This window comes from Rosa chinensis, chromosome 6, assembly GCF_002994745.2.
Source record: "Rosa chinensis cultivar Old Blush chromosome 6, RchiOBHm-V2, whole genome shotgun sequence".
Classification (NCBI taxonomy): domain Eukaryota; kingdom Viridiplantae; phylum Streptophyta; class Magnoliopsida; order Rosales; family Rosaceae; genus Rosa; species Rosa chinensis.
Window position 1 is genome coordinate 37217071 of NC_037093.1, and position 20507 is coordinate 37237577.

The 20507-nt window shown below is 37.1% G+C and overlaps 2 pseudogenes; one reads left to right on the top strand and one right to left on the bottom strand.

Annotated features, from left to right (window-relative positions):
* Positions 1 to 15174: 15174 nt before the first annotated feature.
* Positions 15175 to 17305, bottom strand: LOC112173677 (annotated as a pseudogene).
* Positions 17306 to 17508: 203 nt separating this feature from the next.
* LOC112171271 lies at positions 17509 to 18405 on the top strand (annotated as a pseudogene).
* The last annotated feature ends 2102 nt before the right edge of the window (positions 18406 to 20507 follow it).

A 20507-nucleotide genomic window follows, 5' to 3' on the forward strand; every position in this document is an offset into this window, starting at 1 on the left:
GCCCATATTTTTAAGTTTATTTGTTTGACATATTGCAGCTATAGATCTATCATCTACACTCGAAGGTAAGCAATTAATTTTCACTTGTTAATGTCTAAGATTCAGCGATAGCTAAATCTCGGTTAACGCTGGTTCGAGGGGCGAACCTCTACTTGTGATGTTCTTGTTGTTTCCGCTATTTGTCAAATGGGGCGTCAGAGAGAGACCGCGGTTGGCGGTTTTCTCTTCTCCGATGCTTAAGTTAGTCAATGTATTTATGTTGACAGAATAACGTTAGGTAAGTAGTAAATGCGTAATTAATGAGGAGAAAAGATTAGACCTTTTATAGGTAGGGGAGAGACTGATCTCTTCCTTGTTTTCGATGTGGGATTGATATGCTTCAGTTCCCAGCTTCTGATGTTTTAGGGAGGTAATCTTGGCACGGCGCATGGCAGCTCGTCAGCGGTGATCTAGGGATGAGCTGGGGCTCAGGTGATAGCCTGTTTGGCTGTGTTTCCGTAGGTCACACGCTCGATGGTTGTTGGTACCAATGCCGGCAGTATGAGCGTGGCTCATTATAGCTAATTATGCTTGGGCAAATACTCATGTAAGTACATCACTATTCATAATTTCTATCCTTTTCAGATTAGATTTAATTGTTATTTGCAAAATAACCAGTAAAGAGTTAGCTGAGGAAAGAGAAAAGTTCAGAAAATTAAAAAATTATAGATCAAGGCTTATAAGAGAAACTCTCGATTACTGGGATATTATCTTTATATATAGTACAGAAAAGAATTCACAAAGTTGAGAAAAATATTAGAGATCTTAAAGATACTCTTGAAGAGGAACAAAAACCGCTTGATTATTTGAGCATTGGTTAGATCCGAAGTTTCACTGGTATCAGAGCTTGTTGAAAAAGCTCAAAAGTGGAATTCCCAATGGGGACAATGTCTGAATTAATATTAAAGAAGTTGAATTCTCTATTAAAATCTTATGATGAGAAATATCAGAATCTTGTAAAAGAATAATCTAAATGTCAAGATCATCTAAAAAAGTACCAGATATAATCTCTTAGTTGGAAAAATTGGAGTACAAACTAGATTATATCAAAGAAATTCCTAAAAAGGAAGAAGAACGACTAACAAGTGTCGGCTATAAAATCAGTGAACAGCAAGAAATGCTGGATTCTATGAAAAATTTATTGAAGGATAAGAAAAAGCCTCCAGTTAAATCCAAGAAAGCTAATGGATTTAAACCATTAGAAAAGCCTGAAAAGAATCCTACTCCAAATATGATTTTTCTAGAACCCTCTACTAATCTAACTAGTATCAAATACGGAAAGCCAAAACACTTGGTAGCAAGAGATTTCAAGATGATGAGCATCTTTGGAAAAAAGAAAGGAGTACAACTCCTAAATACAGAAGAATTTGAATACAATGAAATAGAACAGGGGGTGGAAAACTCCGCAATTCCAAAATTAGATTTCAAACAAATCTATAAAAGAGGAAAGTTTGAATTGATGGATAGCCATCATTTCAAATTATTAGAATTTACCACTCCTTCCACAACAGGAGAAACATATCTTTTAATGATCATTCCTCAAGAAGTTGCCAGTGCAAAGGCAAAAAATTATCAATTTATACACATTGGAGCAGTCCAAGTTGACATAAAACTTCTTGCCCAAGAAGGCATAAACCGTTCAGTCTTATGTGTCTTACAAGATAAAAGACTAACAGATTTTCAAGTCAGTCTGTTGGGAACACTTAAAGCATCTTTATGCAATCAAGTGGCGTATTTCAACTGTTTCCCAAACTTCTCTACAAGCTTGAAAGATGCTGCTCATTGTCTGAGACTAAGAGTCAAGACAGATGACATATCAATGAAAGAAAATATGCAAGAACTTCCAATAGTATACAAAATATACTATAAACTAATGAGTACCACCGTAGAACCAAAGACAATGATATCAAATATGCTAGGTCTTACTACTGGATTTCTCACTGGTCAGAAGAACCATTCACAACAAATTCACAAGGTTACTTGGAATGAAGTAACTTTTCCTATCGAATGGAAATTATCTGGTCCAAAGAACCCACAAGAAAGTGCTAAAGCGACAATTTATGAAAGTAGAAAGACTAGGATTATCAGTCTAAAATTTGATGATCACAGGAAAAGTGATGTCTGTCCTGAGAATATCAGGATAAACATAAATTTCAGAAGATGCAACAGTACTAGAGAAGCAAGTACTAGTGGCACTAAATTTGTTGTAGAGGAACCAACATATCCTATCACTGAAGAAGAACTAGAAGCTAATCTAAATAGACCAGTAAATATGCTTAGAGCAAAACAGCTCTATGGACTCTATGATGAAGCAGAATCTTGCAAAAATACTGAACGATTGGAACAACTAATCAAATAAATGAAAATTTTCAAAATAGGAAATGTAAGAAATTAGGTCATTCCTTATCAAGATATAGAAATGGAAGACGGAGAAAGCTCCAATTCTAAAACTTTTATCATCAGAGAAGATGGAAAACTAAAACTCCCTGTACAGAAAGCCCCTACAGGCAAAAAAGAAGAAAGAAATTCTTAAAAATTTGTCCCAGAAGACAATATGCCTACGGTACCAATCACAAATTATGGAATATGGCTAAATCTAGACAAAACTCTAGATAAAAGAAAAGCTATTGACCAATGGGTAGATAGCCTTATGATGGCTGCTGCTCTCACCCTCAGAAAATTTGAAGCACCAGATCTTCAAGTATATTTTCAAAGTACCCTTACTGGAGAGCCAAGAAATATTACTTGTCTTTCAAAGAAACTTCCAGAGGAAGAGATTGGTTAGAAGAAATAAAAAACTAGAAATCACCATATGATTTTGCAGTACCCCTATACGATCAATTCTGTGGAGATCTCTCAAACCTAAGTGAAAAGGCCAAAGAAGCGGCCAAATCAAACATTTATGCTCTCAAAATCTATGACATTAGATATTTTGAAGAATATCTAAATGAATTACAAGAATACTATTGTACAATAGGTGAACCGGAAAACACTAATCTAGTAAACCTGTTACACATGAAACTTCCTGAACCTTGGAGAACAGCTGTGAGAGAAAGCATGGCTGAAAAACCAATTGAAAGATTTTCAATTGGAGGAATTGCAGACAGAATCAGGCAATTACTGAAAGAACAGTGCAAAGTGAATCTTAGAGCCAAAATGGCCAAGAAACAGCTCAAAGGAGTTGAAAACTTTTGTTATGGAATACTGGATATGCCTACCAAATGGAGATGCTATGAATCCAAATTCCATAAGAAAAGAAAAGAAAAATATTACTCAAAACGAAAACAAAAAAGATTGGAAGTTTAAGAAAAGCTCCAACTTCAGGAAACAAGATGGAGATCCAAAGAAAAAATTCTTCAAGAAAAAGAAAAATCACCAAACCAACCATCAGAACAAACAACTAGGTAAGAAAGCTTGCAGATGCTGGTTATGCAAATGGGGATGCTATGAATCCAAATTCCATAAGAAAAGAAAAGAAAAATATTACTCAAAACGAAAACAAAAAAGATTGGAAGTTTAAGAAAAGCTCCAACTTCAGGAAACAAGATGGAGATCCAAAGAAAAAAATTCTTCAAGAAAAAGAAAAATCACCAAACCAACCATCAGAACAAACAACTAGGTAAGAAAGCTTGCAGATGCTGGTTATGCAAAGCTGAAAGACATTATGCCAATAAATGCCCAGAGAAAAATAAAAGATCTACAAAAACTCTATTTGAAAATTATGAGCCAATAGTAGAAATAGCGAATATGAAAGGCTATGAAATAGCTTATTCCGATGATGAAGACGATGGTAGGTCTGTCTATTCTGCCTGGTCTGAAGAAGAAGAATCCTCATGTGATTCTAAATTAGATCCTAAAATAGAGTACTTAGAATCTAGACAAATGAATGTTCTTAAAGTAAAAAACTGGGAAGAAAGTAGGACAGAAACAATAATGTCTTCTTATCAGGTTAACCCTGGTACATTCAATTGTGACTACTGCCTATGTCATGAAAGGAATGAGCTTCCTATGTTTTGTGAAGAGTCAAAAGGACTTATCACAAAGAATGCTTCATAGCTGAAGTGAGAAGAAAATCCAAGAATAGAACTATTAGCCAATTAGTAGAACAAGAATATGAAGAATATTTCTGTGAAAAGAAAGATTCAGAAGTTCTAGATTTGGCATAAACTGTTCTTTCATCTCTAAAAGAAGAAAAGGTAGAATAACAAGTAGATGAAAACATAGAAACTGTTGAACTAGAAAACAATCTGGAAGAATGTAAAACATTCATACCACAAGAACAAGCTCAAGAAAATGAGCTTCAACAATCGAAAATCATCTCTACTAGTAAATAATGCAACTACATAGAGATTGGATTAAAATTCCTTGATCACAGAAAGTATCATCTACATGCATTTGTAGAGAATGGATCAGGATTCACAGTTGCAAAAAGATTTGCAATTCCAAAAAACTCTAGAAAGAAGATAATAAAAAAATAGCTACTGGTGTCCAGTTTGATGGAAACCATTTAACCATGAAAAATGAAACTAGAGATGTTCGCATCACCATTGGTGGAGGAACATTAATTTATCATCAACACTCTTTGGCATCAGAAGGCTAAGGGTTAGATTTCTTTTTGGGAAATGATTTCTTTCTCCAACAGAGAGTGTTCAAGATGAAGAAGGTATGAGCTTCAGAAAAGGAGACCGACTGTTTTGGGCTGATAGACTTACCCAAGAAAAAAGTGTGGTAAGTCCAAACTTTACTACTCAATATCAGAGATCGCAACGAAATAGTGGTGACCATAAGCCATATAAGCCCAGATTTGAACCTGTGCTTCAAATTAAGCAACAAAAAGCTAGAATTGCTTATTGAAGATTCTTCTGAAGAAGAAGAAGAAGAGGAAGAAGAAATTAGTGAGGATGAAAAAGCTAGTTTCATCCATGAGCATAACCTTAAACATTTTCAAAATAAGCTTGAATCTCAGAAAATTCCAAATCCTGACAAGATTAAGAAAATGCTTGAATAAAATATAGATGTCGACCAGCAGAAATATTGGGAAAAAGACCCAGTGGTCTGTGAATTACGACTACATGATATGAATGTTATATGTCATGTCAAATCTATTCCTCAATGCAAAGAGGCAGATAAAAAAGAATTCAGAAAAGACATAGAAGATCTCCTGAACAAGAGAATAATTCGATCATCTACTAGCCTTCATTATGCTCCAGCTTTCTACGTGAGAAACCATGCAGAAAATGTTCGAGGAAAAGCAAGAACGGTGATTGACTACAGAGATGTCAATAAGAAGACCGTTAAAGACGGTTATTAAATAACTCAAGCAAGAGTCTTGATCAATCAGCTCAAATGAGCTAAAGTCTTTTCAAAATTCGATGCAAAGTCGGGTTTTTGGCAAGTCATGATGCATCCAGATAGTGTTCCTCTCATTGCATTTGGAACACCACAAGGTCATTATGAATGGTTAGTAATGCCTTTTGGCTTAAAACAAGCCCCTCCAATCTTCAAAAGAAAGATGGATGACATCTTCAAACATGTTGCTGAATTTTGTGTCGTCTATATTAATGACATCCTCATCTTCTCCAAAAACAGAGAAGAACACATAAAACACCTTCATGAGGTTGTTAAACTGATAATTCAGCATGGAATCATCTTAAGAGAGAAGAAAGTCTTTTTTATTCAAGATGAAGTCGATTTCCTTGGAATAAACATAAAAAATGGAGTAATAAAACTCCAACCTCATATCCTTGAGAAAATCTGGAAATTTCCAGACAGAATTCCTGATGCTAAAAGTCTAGAAAGATTCTTAGGATTCATCAACTATGGAAGGGATTTCATTCCCAAAATCTAAGGAATAACATCAATGTTATCCCCTAAAACAAGTTCCAAAAGAAAATGGAATTTCACAGAAGATGATGAAAAAATTGTGAAGCAGATAAAATCCCTCTGCAAAAATCTCCCTCCTCTACAACAACTAGAAGAGAGTGATGAAATCCTACTCCAAACTGATGCTGGTGATAATTACTGGTCTGGTGTTGTTCTGTTAAAAACGCCTAGAAGTAACATTGAAAAGATCTGTAAATTTTGTAGTGGCAAGTTCAGCCTTGCAGAACAAAATTATCCTACAGGAGAAAAAGAAATCTTGGCTGTCAAGAAAACAATTTTAAATTCTCAAGCTTTTCTAGGATGACCCTTTACTGTACGCACCGATTGTGCTAGAGTAAAGAATTTTAAAAATTTTAAACTTGATAAAGCTGCTGATAGAGGAAGATTAGCAAATTGGCAATTATTTCTTAACCAATATGATTATAATGTTGAATTAATTGCAGGAAACAAGAATTATATTCCAGACGCCCTAACCAGAGAAATGACAATGTTCACCCGAAGAGAAGGCGATGAAGGTCGCAATCCTAGAAACAGAAGAACAGGAAAAGAACCTGAACATGCTAAGGAATCCAAAGAAAAAATGCTCAAGAGATTTTTGCTAGGTCCAAAAGGACTAGCCACAACTGATCAATCCCAGGGTAAAGGATTGGCTAGCCCATCTCAAATGGCAGACGGTAAAAGCTCATCAAGACAGTTTAAGGTTGTTGCTTTGCCAAAAAGCAAACCAACTCCATTTGGAGTAATAAATGTTTTTAATTATGAATTAAAAACCTTCGAAGAACCTGCATTCAGAATTGGTAAAAGATTAGCATATCACCAGAAAGCTAATTTAGATAATCTTTTGGATGCTTTTCAGGAAAGAAACAATGGAGTCATGTTCCCAGCTTTATTTGCCCTAGCTGAAGAACTCCATGAAAATGCTAGACCACAGTTTGAAGAACTTCATGAAAATACATAGCAGAGTGTTGTCTAGAGTGAAAAAAATCCAGTATCTTGAAGATCTTAAGAGTGCTAAGGTTCATGTTTTAGCACTAAAAGAATGAGATTGGTTCGACTTTCATAACCTTATTGGAAATCATAATTTTGACTCATGTGTTCCTCCAACCCTCTTCATTGTCCCTGGACCTTATGTCAAAAGATATGTGGTTAATGTTTAGAGTGAACATCCTCAAGAACACAAGCTCTGACATGTTGAAAATGGTTTGTCCATAACCTTTGGACTAAAAGCAAAGATGATCTTAAAGGACTACCTCCCATCATAGTTAATATATACAATAAATAATGTTCAAAAAAATGACTGCATTCTTAGGTTGAAGTCCAGATCTACTCCAGCAGAATGGATTCAGAAGAAAAATAGAAAGGTTGACTATATTTCTCCATACCATTATGTGAGAATCATTCGAGGGAAGTATCTTCATCCTGCATGCGTTGGATACAATGGCCAACCAAATTCTAGTATTTCCTGGATGAAGGCTATGTCTCTAGAATATATCAAAAAGATCATCAAAGAAGATACAGAAAATACATTCCTCGCAGCAGGAGAACAATTTATTGTTACTGCATATGACCGTTCTGAGGTTATTACTTATTAGCAGTGACCTTTTTCTATCTCTAATTAAAAGAAAAAAGATCGACTCCATGTTAGCATGTTTTCAATAGATCGAAAAAATTGAAAATGACAACCAGTACAAGATGTATGAAAATACAGACATGGAATAAAATGAAACTAAAGCCAGGATGGAAAGCAACTCTTTTGTCCTAGGCCACAATTCTGAAATAGATGAAAACATGTGAAACAACAGGTGTAAAAAGCACCAAAAGCAACTTTGGCTTTCTCTCTGAAAGATTCTTTTGCTTTTCAAAAAGAAGAAGGTGAAAAACATTTCACCTAAAGGAATCTGCTTTTCCTCGATCGACCTCAATTATTTGGAGCACTCAGAAAAACAGAAAATAATGGAGTTGTCATGTACATTTTTATGTTTTGAATTCTAGTTTGAGTTCCGCTCCCTATATAAGAAGCCTTAGTGTCAGTTTGTAGAGGCATCAGAAAATTGAGCAAAATAATTTTTTCTCAAAGAGTAAGAAAGCTAAAATCGTAGTAATTAATAGCAGTGTACTCTTCTCTTCCTGTAAGCTCCAGTGTGGAGTGTGCTTTTCTTCCAAGTAAGTACTTGTAAACTCAGCTATGAGTAACTAAACGGCATTTAGCTGTTTACACGAGAGTGAGGCTCTGGGTTTTTAGTATGTATTTATGTTTAAATAAATAAATAAATTCTGGTGTGTGCCCATTATATTGTCACAAAAAATATTTGTTCTTTCTTATAAATTAATCTTTATATATGATTAGAAGGCCTGCAAACATTTTTAAAATATCTTGCATTTACCATAATTCTTCATCATTAAGGCAGCAGTGATTCCGCCCTGTTAGTAACCGACAAGAGGTCTTAGGTGAATTTGTGGCATGTTGAAGGCTAGTTCTCAATTAGGAAGGTTTTGGTTCATCTGCATAATGTCTTTTAAATTTTTGCAAAACTTCTAAATTGTAGAACTTAACGGTAAAATTTAACGGTGTTAGTCTGATATACCAAAGTGTTGTTGACATGCAAAGTTGATATACCATTCTGATAGTTTTCAAAGTTCATACACCAAAGTGTATAATCATCCATATTTCATACACCATTTGTGAAGATATCTTGTAAACATATGATCCCACTAAGAACCATGCCAATTAAATATGCATGTTTCAGATTTCCTATTGGACAATGTGGCTGTTACAGTAATTTGCAACCCAATATGGTAATTTTCCTAGGAATCGCACCGTACAGGTTTCATCTTTTATTCAACAACGTGATGCTAGAGGTTTTTTTTTCTTCTTGAATTTTATATGTAATAAAGTAGTATCATAATTCAAGAAATGTTGGCTTCATCAATCTGCAGGATCATACGAATTTACAAGCTTAAAAAGTTTAATCCCATCTAAACTCTTGTAAAAAAAATCTGTCATTTTTATTGATCTTTAGGCAAACATCAACTCATGTGTTAACCTTACTGAAAGCAGTCGAACCTATGATGCACTGACACGGATACGGAGTGCGGGGTGCGATACGATACGACAAGCGGATACGTTTTTTTTCAAAATAATAGGGTACGATACGTTTTTTAAAATAATATATAATATATATATATATATATAATTATACATGGTGTTAATAAATATATTTAACAATAACCAATTTATATAACAATTTAAAATAAAAATAGATGGTTGCTGGCTTGCTGCCGATCTGCCATAGGTGTCAATTTGGACATATAAGGATAATTGCTGGCAACCCGTAATTGATTCCAACCCCACTCAACCCCACCCACTATAATTGATATAATTAGTTGATTCTTTCAACCTGGACAATGGACATACATTTGATTCCAACCCCACTCACTATAAATCTATAATTGATATAAGATGATTTTTTCAATCTGGACATAATAGATTAATAGCCCAGAACGGCCTTCAAGGCTTCAAGCATTCAACAAACAACCCACACGGCCACACCGCTTCAACCTTCAAGCTTTCCAATCAGATCATATCCATCTCCGTCGTGAAGAAGCAATGCACAGAGAAAGACGCCGCGAAGAAGCAACGTACAGAGTCAGAGAGGCGAAGAGAGAACTGAATCAACTGATCGAGCTGCGAAGTCGCGAATAAGCAACGAACAGAGAGTTAGAGACGCGAAGAGAGAACTGATAGAAGAGGAGTTGTGCGTATCCAAAATCAGGTCAAACCGTATCCAAGACGTATCAACAAAGTCAACCGATGCTACATTGTCAATGATACGTTTTGAGGGTCTTAGATACGCACCCAGTGCGTATCGTATCCGTATCCGTATCCGATACAGATACGATACACCATAGTCAGAATTTTGCCGTATCCATGCTTCATAGAGTCGAACCCAGAAATAGTATCTACCCACAATCATGTCTATAGCATAATAGGCAGATCCTTGTTTGAAACAGTCCTGCGAATGGCACAATCCAGATCCTCTTAACCATGTCTATATAAATTATATAGTCAATGAAAATATGTAAATAAATGTAATCCGAAAAAATAGGTTTTTAATTAAATGATTAAACATTTTCTGAAAAATTTGATTGCGCGATACGGCTAGAGAATGAGCACGAAGACGTCAAAATTGCCGCAAATGCTCACAAAGCATCATTGAAGTTAATTATTTAAAATATATTTAACACAGGCAAGCCACTCTGTAGAAACAGAAGATTATGGTCCCCAGTTAACACACTAAAACTCATCACCCCATTACCAAATTCACGTATATTTTCAACTACCTTAATTCAAGGTACATAATTTCCAATAAAATCTTGAAGAAACTGTTTTTATTTTTTATTTTTTATTTAAGACTACACAATCACCAACATTCGACTAATTTCACTTAGGCATTCGGCATTCCTTTTCTGCATCCTTCAACTGTGCAGGCAATAGAGATGAGATATATAACCACAATCTATCAAAACACTCCCATCAGATCAATACGAGAATCAGAAAATAATTGCACCCAGATCAACCAAAATGAAACTTTATCCTGTATATAGTTTTTCATTCGTTGGCTGATTGGGTGAGTTTTGGGGGACAAATGCTACAGACAGACAACACTCAGTTCCTAGAACGGTGACAGGGATACAAACATATACATAGATCAACCAATAATCACCTAAAAAGAAACTTCAAATTATCTGAACATATAGAAACCAGTTGAAAGTTCAAAATAAATAAACGCCAATAGGAAAACTCAGATCCTGTCCAGACAGCATCCATTACCCTTGGCACATACTAATATATTTCAGAGCTATGGGAAGTTAGGAAACTTTGAATAGAAAAACATCCAAACAAGTTGATATCAGATCAAACTTCTGAAGATGAAGATATGACCCTAAAGACAGTAACTGACAAGAATACGTGGACATATATAAAGATATGATGATGATGCACCACGGTGGTGGATAACAAAGGTAACCTTCTGCTAAAAAATAACTTATATTCAAGAAGAAGATCAGATTCCTAGTGACACTCTTCATACCTTCGATAAAATGATATTTCAAGTCCACAGCTGAAGAACATGCAGCCTGTACAAGACTTTTTGCTAATTGGAAAAACAAAGGAGAATAATAAAGTAGTTCTTGTAAAAGTTCCACGCATGTGGTTGAACTTTAAAATAAGTCTTCTAAAGATCACATACAGTAACGTTAAAAATTGGTTCAATTAGAACACCAATTTCTCCCAACTGACAAAAAAAAAACATAAATAGAAGACTGCGTTGGGTTCTAATCAAAACCAGCAATCAATTTTAGTTTTTATTCATTTCATCACAGCAAGATTTACCAATTACTGATTAGTGATTACCATCCCCCTCTAGAAGCCTTGGGCAAAACCAATAATCATGACATTCTAACTTCATTAACGGGAAATGCCAGAATAATAATGACAGACCAAGGCTCACTGATAAAGCTCAACCCTTTACTGAAGAATCCTAGGTAAACAGACCTAAGTGAGAAACACCCATGATATCAACTTCACTGACAGAAAGAGTACAGACGTATTTAACCTGTTAGCCATTGCAACTTTCTTCCTGCACACATGCTTTAGAGAAACAGTTCATTTCTGCTCATCAACTCTTTGCAACAACAAACTAAACCAAACAGGGGCACGATCTATTGATAGAGTTCAAGATTAAGTTAACAGCAAGACTGGAAATCCAACTCAACCTTGAGAAGTCTGCCACCAGAATTCCAAACCATTGTAAGCCCCTCAAAAGAACCCACACTTCAGCATCAATTCCCTACGCAGAACCCAGATTGGCAGAAAAAGCCCTGCATCAGAACTCTTAACACCTGTCACTTACACTTCTAAGACTACAATCAGTTTTTAATTTACACCACCCTTTAGAAGGACAAATCCAGCTCAACTGTACCATGATATTCGCTGGTCACAAGTTCATATTCTTATTAAATTCAAATTACTCATAAGCAATGCTTGGCCTCAGAGGACACTGAAACCAAGTTAAAATATGTAACTGCATCTCCATTTCCAATGCACCATAGAACAATAATAAAAATGGCATCATGCCACAACAGTATCTTTGACTTCAAATTGCGAAAACAAACCTCGCCCACTGTAAATATCGGCCTGAAATCTTACTGAGTGCCTAAACCCTAAGAGAAGATAATAATCATTATCAACTAACTCCCTCCTTCTAGATTCGATAGTTACCGCCTCTGACGAACAACAACTGAGGCCACTGTAGACTCCAAATAAAACTCGTCTTCCCGTGGCATAAGCCTCAGCTTTAAAAATTGATGTGCTAAGCAGACCAAACTGAGATCTACAATTGGGCTCAAACACCGTAGAGCTTCGACTGCATGCATGCCCAAGACTTTACCAATCACATCAGAAAACTCTTGAAAAGGTGCAAATCACCCATTACAAGTGAAACAATCAGAGGATAGCAAATCTTGCAAGGATGCAAATCACCCATTACAGGTGAAACAATCAGAGGCAAGCAGATGTTGCAAAGGTGAAAATCACTCATTACAAGTGAAAGAATCAGATGCCAGCAAATCTTGCAAAGAGGAGGGGAAACATAGAGCTCACTGCAATGGAGGATGAAGATTATAAGTCCAGAAATTGCTTAGGGCTGTTGGGTCTACCATATTTAGCAATTAATCTGTAAGTTTCTATTGATCATCCTATCTGCTAAACAAAACCTCTTCTATAATAGTATAATCAAGTTTGGCATCCTACCAGTTATAATTCTAATATGTTCAGCTTCTATATCCTGCTACCATCTTAATCTTATATCAGCTATTGTAAAAGGAAAGGGTGACAGAATACAGGTTTCAGAAACACATGACCAAATTGACACTAAACTCAAATATTCAAAACAATTGGAGTAAATAAGGGGATAAAAAACACACTACTAAATACAGTCCAACAAACTGATAAATTGTATTCTTAGTGAAGTTCTTTGATGACGATGCCAAAAACTATTTCAAAATTGAAATTACAAGAACCATTTAAAGCTAATGCACAACTCTGATCCACTTGAGCTTTGTAAATTTACTATCTGTAGTAAATGCAGAGCTGTTATATTTGTAAACGAATATCATGTGGGTCATAAATGTCATTGATTGAATTTATTGCACTTAGGTATCTAGGTATCTTAACAGGTTCTCTTTTTTGATTGCCCATTCGCTGCTGCCATTTGGGGGAATATATTGGACTTGTTTCAGGTGACTACTCTTTTCGTTGATACTTATTCTTTTTTTCCTTATCCAATTCGCCATGGTTTTGGTTCCCAATTGAGTATTTTATGGTGGGGTATGATTGGAGCTCGTTTTTATGCTATTTGGCATGCAAGAAACGCTATTCGTTTTCAGAATTCCATGCTGTCGGTGAGGACATTACATAATTCTATTCGGCTTCAACTTTTTGAGATTGACTCCCTAAGTAAGGGAACTATGAGGAATTCAGTTGCTGAGCTTTGCATTCTGCGTCGGATTGGTATTCTTGGAAGACCCCCTAAAGCTCCAAAGATTATAGAGGTTATGTGGCATGCTCCTTCTATTTGTTGAGTTTCTGTTTCTGTGGGTTATGGCTAGTGAAGGAAAATGCTTCAAAGGCACGTATGAATTTACGCTTTCCTCTATACTTTATTTGCCCCACAACAAGTGTGCAAAGGGGTTTGATCAAATAAGCCTTTAGGATACAATGAAGCCTAGCAGTCCTGCTATTGTTGATCGACGTCTTGCACTTACGAAGATCAACCAAACACTCAATTGAAAGTTACAAGAGGCTCAAGGTTTCTGGAACTAAAACTGCAGTTTATAGTTTCCAGATTTGTTTTGTAAAGCAGGGAAGTAATGGATTGGAGGAACTGAAAGAATAAAGCAGAGAGTATCTCAAGATATAGGAATTAAGTTATCTTTTTAATCTGCAGGTATCACCCCTTTATATAGGGATGTATATGCCTCTTCAATTAATTGGGATAACCCTTTCGTAAGGGTGGCAACCTTTCATATAAGAAAGATGATGATTAAAGCATGTAATTAATATCCCAAGAAGTCACCAGTAGAAGTTAACAAGTTAACAACGTTTGCTTAATTTAAACAACAGATTGGTGCTTGTGAAGCAACACAATACTTCACCAATATAACTGTCCAGCTGCTTCCTATATCTGAGATCCTTTTTGAAATTTGAATTGTGATGATCAGTCACAATTCAATTTATCTTCTTTATAATTTGAAAATCTTTCCAAAGAAAGCGTAAATTCATACATGCCTTTGAAGCATTTTCCTTCACTAGCCATAACCCACAGAAACAGAAAATCAACACTATTTTGCAAGTTAAGGTTAACACTGATGGCGCAGCTAGAGGCACTCCAGGTCCAGCAGGTTTCGGGGGCATTTTTCGTGATCATTTGGGTCGAGTGCTTGGTTGTTTTGCGGGGGCTCTTGGGGTGGCCTATGCTTTGGAGGCTGAGCTTCAGGCAGTGATTCATGTTATTCATATTGCATCTCAGAAAGGTTGGCATTCCCTATGGATTGAAAGTGACTCGGCTTTGGTGGTTCATTTTCTGTCTTCTCTTCAGAGTGATGTACCATGGCGATACTCTACAAATTGGTTTAACTGTCGGGTAATGCTAGCATCTATGTCCGTGAAGGTTTCTCATATCTATCGCGAAGGCAATCAGGTAGCAGATTCTTTAGCTACTTTTGGGGAAAATCAGGTTGGTGTTCATTGGTGGGACTCTTGTCCTCCTTGTGCACTTGCGGCATATTCCCGTGATTTGGCAGGCCTTCCTAATTTCCGGTTTGCATAGTAGATGTTAGTTGCTGCTCTTGGGTTGTTCTTTTGGGGGTCCTTATTAGTACTCAAGTTTTTACCTTCTTTACAGATAGGACAGTTTGTTATATTTAATGTTCGAATTTCAGTCCAGTTGTATTGTTTCTTGATATTAGGAGAGGTTTTGGTTTATGTCCCCTCTTCCGTCTTGTATTTTGTTTTTTTTTTTAATATTCTAATAAAATAAAATAGAGGGACGGGGGGTGGGTTCCCGTGTGTAGTGGTCCCCTCTCTATTATAGGGAGGGTAGGCGCCTTGCGCAATGACCGCTAAAGAGGGGCTAATATCGCCTAATCCTCTATTTTAATTTAAAAAAAAAAAACAGAGACATAAGCAATAACATGTGCGGGTTCACCTGAAAATCACTTTGGCATCTCCCCTTCCTCAGTTGACCACATAGGGACCGAATCACATGAAAATCAAACGAAATAACAGTTCTCATCAATAATTGTCTCAGTAATTAAACAGAAATATGAAAATAAAGAAGAATAAAAAGAGCAACTAAGCTACCATAGAGTAAACGGCATTTCATTATCAATCGTCCTAATCAACTCTTTCTCAGAGATGTTTCATTGATGCTGCACTGCTGCCTGGCAAGGTGGTCAAGCAGAGCTCTGTTACCTGAACCACTATGATGGAGGTGACCCAAAGACACTGTATGTCAATATAGATAGAATATATAAAAGTATGCAGCAGTAGCTTTAATACTCTATTTCTGCATTAATATCTGATATAATAGACATGTTCTAACACAGAGCCAAAAAAAAAAAAAATCTTGCAAAACCAATGAACAGGCCAAATAAACATTCCAAACTAATATCATCATGAACATCTTACTAACTATAAATGAACTGCAGGACTAAGAACAATATTTAGAAACAAAAAAAAAGAAGAGGAAAGTAAAAATATCAATTGTTCAGTGTAGCAGGATCCCTATTAAATTTTAGATGAGCATAATCCTATTCAAAGAAACTCACTTCCTTAGTTCCAGCAGAAGCTAAGATGTCTGCGCCACTAAACCACCATCACAAGAAACAGTACGTTGGACATTCCTTTAAGAAGTCTGTTGAACTCCAAATTTCTCAATGCATAAAGATAGTGTCATTACGTCTAGGTGGCCTATCAGGAATAGAACCAGGCTTGAACTTCAAGGCTTCATGTTTTGCCAGTTCAGGAGGAACATGACTGTTACTCTGAATGAGCATCTGCTTGAGATCATAGAAGACATCAGTGTCGTGAATTGTCAACAATGATGTGGCTACACCAGTGTTCCCTGCACGTCCAGTACGTCCAATACGATGGGTGTATGTTTCAATACTTGAGGGCATATCATAATTAATTACATGGGCCACATCAGGTATATCAATACCACGTCCTGCAACATCCGTTGCAACAAGGACATTGTATCTCCTGGTCCTAAAACCTTCAAGGCTAATTTCTCTCTGGTCTTGTGATTTCCCCCCATGCAAAGTGGTCACACGATATCCATTCTTATCCAAACTCTTGGCTACATAATTAGCAGTTTTCTTGGTGTTAACAAACACAATAGCAGTCTTATCACCAAGTTCGTCAAGCAATCTCTTTAGCCTCTCAAACTTCTCTGCATCCTTACTTCAGACCACATTCTGAGTGATCAAATCAGTGGTCTTTCCAGCTATGCCAATTGTAACCATAACAGGATTCCTCAAATACTTACGAGCAAGTCGCTCCACCGCAGGAGGCATGGTGGCACTAAACATATAAGTGGTTCTGTAAATCTTCTTGTCATCAAGCTCTTCATCCTCATTCTCAGGTTTGAAATTGTTGGAAGGCATTGCATCCAAAACACCTACAACCTGCGGCTCAATCATCCTATCAGCCTCATCAAGAACAACATAATTGCACTGATTCAAAACAGCATAACGCCTCTCCAAACAATCAATCAACCGCCCCGGCGTAGCAATAACAACCTCACATCCTTGCCTAATCTTAAAACCCTGTTCTTCAATTGACTGCCCACCAACAATAGAAACCACTTTAATACCCTAGTAATGCGCAAACTTCACGGTCTCTTCCTCACTCTGCTGCGCAAGCTCACGAGTAGGTGCCATAACAACAGCAAATGGCCCTTCAGCCTCATTCTCTTCACTAATAGGAGGCAACCTAGAAATATATGTCAACATAGGAAGAACAAAGGCAGCAGTCTTACCAGAACCTGTCTCCGCAATGCCGATAACATCACGCTGTTGCAGGCCCAGAGGAATGGCCGCCATCTGAATCGGAGAAGGCTTCTTATAACCAGCCCTCTCCACAGCCTTGAGCAGCTCCGTACTCAACCCAACTCCTCATAGGGCGAGGAATCCTAGACCCTTTGTAGGATATATTAAAGTCCTCTCGGAATATCCTCCAGTCCCTCTCAGTCATCTCCTCCAGCTTCTTATCAGTCCAATGCCGATCCACTCTCATATCAATAGTATCATATAGCTCCGCAGCCTCCTCCACGCCATCCCTAAGCTCCCTCTCACGGTTGTCACGGTCACGGTTGCGCCGCTCCAATTCACGCTCCCGGTCTCTCTCTCAGTCGCGATCTCAATCACTTCGGGAGTATCGGTCCCGATCCCCGTCTCGGTCCCTATCGTGGTCGCCATCCCGGTCCCGGTAGGAAGCATTCTTGTCCAACTTGCTAAATGTAGTGAATGACACTGAAGAATCTGCAAGGAAATTTGCCTCTCTGTTCAAATGTATTTAAAAGACTTCGGTCAACCACCTAACTTTGGTCACTCTACTTCTTAAAACTTCACTTTGATTATTCAACTATGTCACTCACTGTATATTAATTTGGTCTCTCCGTCTAGTTTTACCATTTGAATGTGATTTCTCTATTAACTCTAATTAATGGTGGACGTTTTAGCTTGAAGGCCATGACAAACGAAGCAAGAGACAATCTTGACCACTTGCAGAGAGCCACCTAGAGTCCATCACCACCACCAACAACAATAACAAAGCCAACCCAAGAAGAGTCACCCCTACCCCTCCCGTAGTTACTCAATCCCTCACCAAACCCAACTTCCCACCTCAAAAGTTACTAACTTATTGGACGAATGATTAATCTTTCGAGTTTCAATTTTGCAGGACTATGGAACGGGTTTCCAACTGCAAGGATAGTTCAGCGGATCTAGATGATGTCCTAGAGACCATGGAGAGGATGATGGATGACCCGTTTGTCTAGTCAGGTCAATCAGCCGGGGTGGGCTCCGCCGTTGCCAACGGAGATTAGCAGCTACAACAGGGGAAGGACACTGTGGGAGAGGTTCGACATGCTCGGAATGACCAAAGAGGATGTCAAGGTTTGGGTGGAGGAGAAAATGCTGGTCGTCAAGGTGAGAAGGCCGCTAAGAAGAAAGATGGTACATGAATCAAGGAAGAAGAAGGTGAAGAATGGTTAGCTAAGAATTATGGAAGGTAAAATAGTAGAATTGCTTGAGAAGGTTCAGTTCAAGAAGATTAAGGTTGAGGTTATAGATGGGGTTTTGTATATCACTATTCCTAAAGCTATGAGCAGCTCCAAGGTTTTGGACATTAATATTCAATGATAGAATCACATGTAGCAGAGGATTAGGAACATGTATCTCTTATATTTGATTCAAGTTTTGAAATTGTTTCCACAATGAGACGAATCAATTGTGGAAAACAGAGTTTGTCTTGAAATCTGATATAGAGAGAGCTCGAACCCTTCAAGACTTTTTTTGAAATGGGTTGACGAATATATTCCCTCTTATTAGGCGCGTGAGGTTCAATTGCCACATTTAAACAGAGAAAATAGACGGAGAGACCAAAGTGATGTATGGTGATATAGTTGAGTGACTAAAGTGTTGAACGAAAAATAGTTCGATCACCAAAGTGAAATGAATTCACAGAGAGAGAGAGAGAATCAATTTTAGTACTTTTTCTGAAATTTTATTTTAGGACTTTGCCTACCATGTGGGCCCCACCAGTGCCAAGTTAGCATGCCACATCAGCTACTTAACGGCTCTATTTGACTGAATCATGACAGAGGGATTTATTGGATGAGAAATGATAGTCTTAGGGTGTTTTTGATGAAATTGAAAGTCTAGGGACCGAATTGATTTTGGACCCAAACCACAGGATACTAAATAATATTTAGCCCATCTATATATATATATATATATATATATATATTTGTCATTCTTTTGAGAAGAATACAAATCAGAATTTTATTCTATCAAATTATATTTTCATAATAATTGACTTGGTATTAAAGCCAAGTTCTGGTCTTGGGACTGTGGGTTAGGCTATATTTAAGTGCTTTCATCCTCCGACTCATAAGGTTCTAAAGACCACATTAGACAAATGATCGATTGCATAAATACAAACGATCGATCATCAGAGGACCAGAAGAACCAAGATATCACAATGGCTCAAATGTTGATCGCACAGTAAGTAGGGACCGATCGCCTCTCCTGTTGGGTTGGAAAGAATAGAAAAATTCTGAATTTCAAGAAGTCAAAACCCTTATTTCCTCTTAGATAATGATTCCCTTGATAAATTGATTCTAGAGGAACGCCCTGATCTTGATCTTAGTGGTGTCTCTTCTAATCTTGATAATAGTGTCAACACTTCTAGATATACATAGTGTCATAAACTCATGGTAAACCACCTTGACAATATGAACCAAGTTTGAATGTCAAGTAAAAATATCATGTATGTTTCATAGTGTGCAAGTGAATATGGGTGGACACATCATTAGTTGGGTCAGCAAAAACATGCAACATTCTAGCCCAAGCTTTTTTCAAGGATATTTTCACATAGACTCGAGCAAAGATGTACTTGTAACAATCTAGGGTAGCTTTATCAATTTGATCACATTGCCCAATATGATTAGCCATGTTAGTGATGCATGGATTATTGCAGAGATGAAAGGTAAGAAAGGTAATATAATCCATACAATCAGATAATCAAGTCTTGTATGAGTAGAATGAAAACTAGAAGCCTATCTTCTAATAGCAAAAGTCTGACCTTGAACATACCACAGTCTATTTTCCAACACATGCATGAGATCTTCTTTCTTAGAAAATGTAATTTTGAACCACTTGAAGCCAGCAATATGCAGTTTGAAGCCTCCGCTTAGCTTTGCCCAACTTGACTTGAGTCTTTGAAGAATATGATGAAGAGATACAGGTGCACCAAAAATTTTCCCATCAAGACAGATTTGAATATTTTCAGCAACATATGCATGGGTAAGTGGATCATCAAGCTTGACTTCAACTGGATTCGAGGCAATAGAAATTTGATCTTTACCTTTGAGAATCATTCGAGGAATAGGAGTAGTAAAATTAAGGTTAGGGGAGGCAATATATCGGCGTCTTGAGCTTGTGCCTTCCATGTGGAGAGAATTGGGGTAAAGAGAGAGTGGATGATCAATATATTCAAGGAAGGAACTCAAAAGAGCAAAAGGGTTTGAGGATTGTATGTTGGACATAATGAAAGAGTAAACTGAGAGTGCGAGGTGAGACAGAAGGTAGTGAAGTTGAGAAGAGGAATAATAAGGAATCATGTGGTTTATAAAGAGAGAAGGTGTAACGCCCCAAGTTGCACCTCACCAGTTTAAGTACATCACAGTGCCTCAAGTCTCTAAAACATAAAACGAACGCTTGATTTCATTCTAGAGAACCGC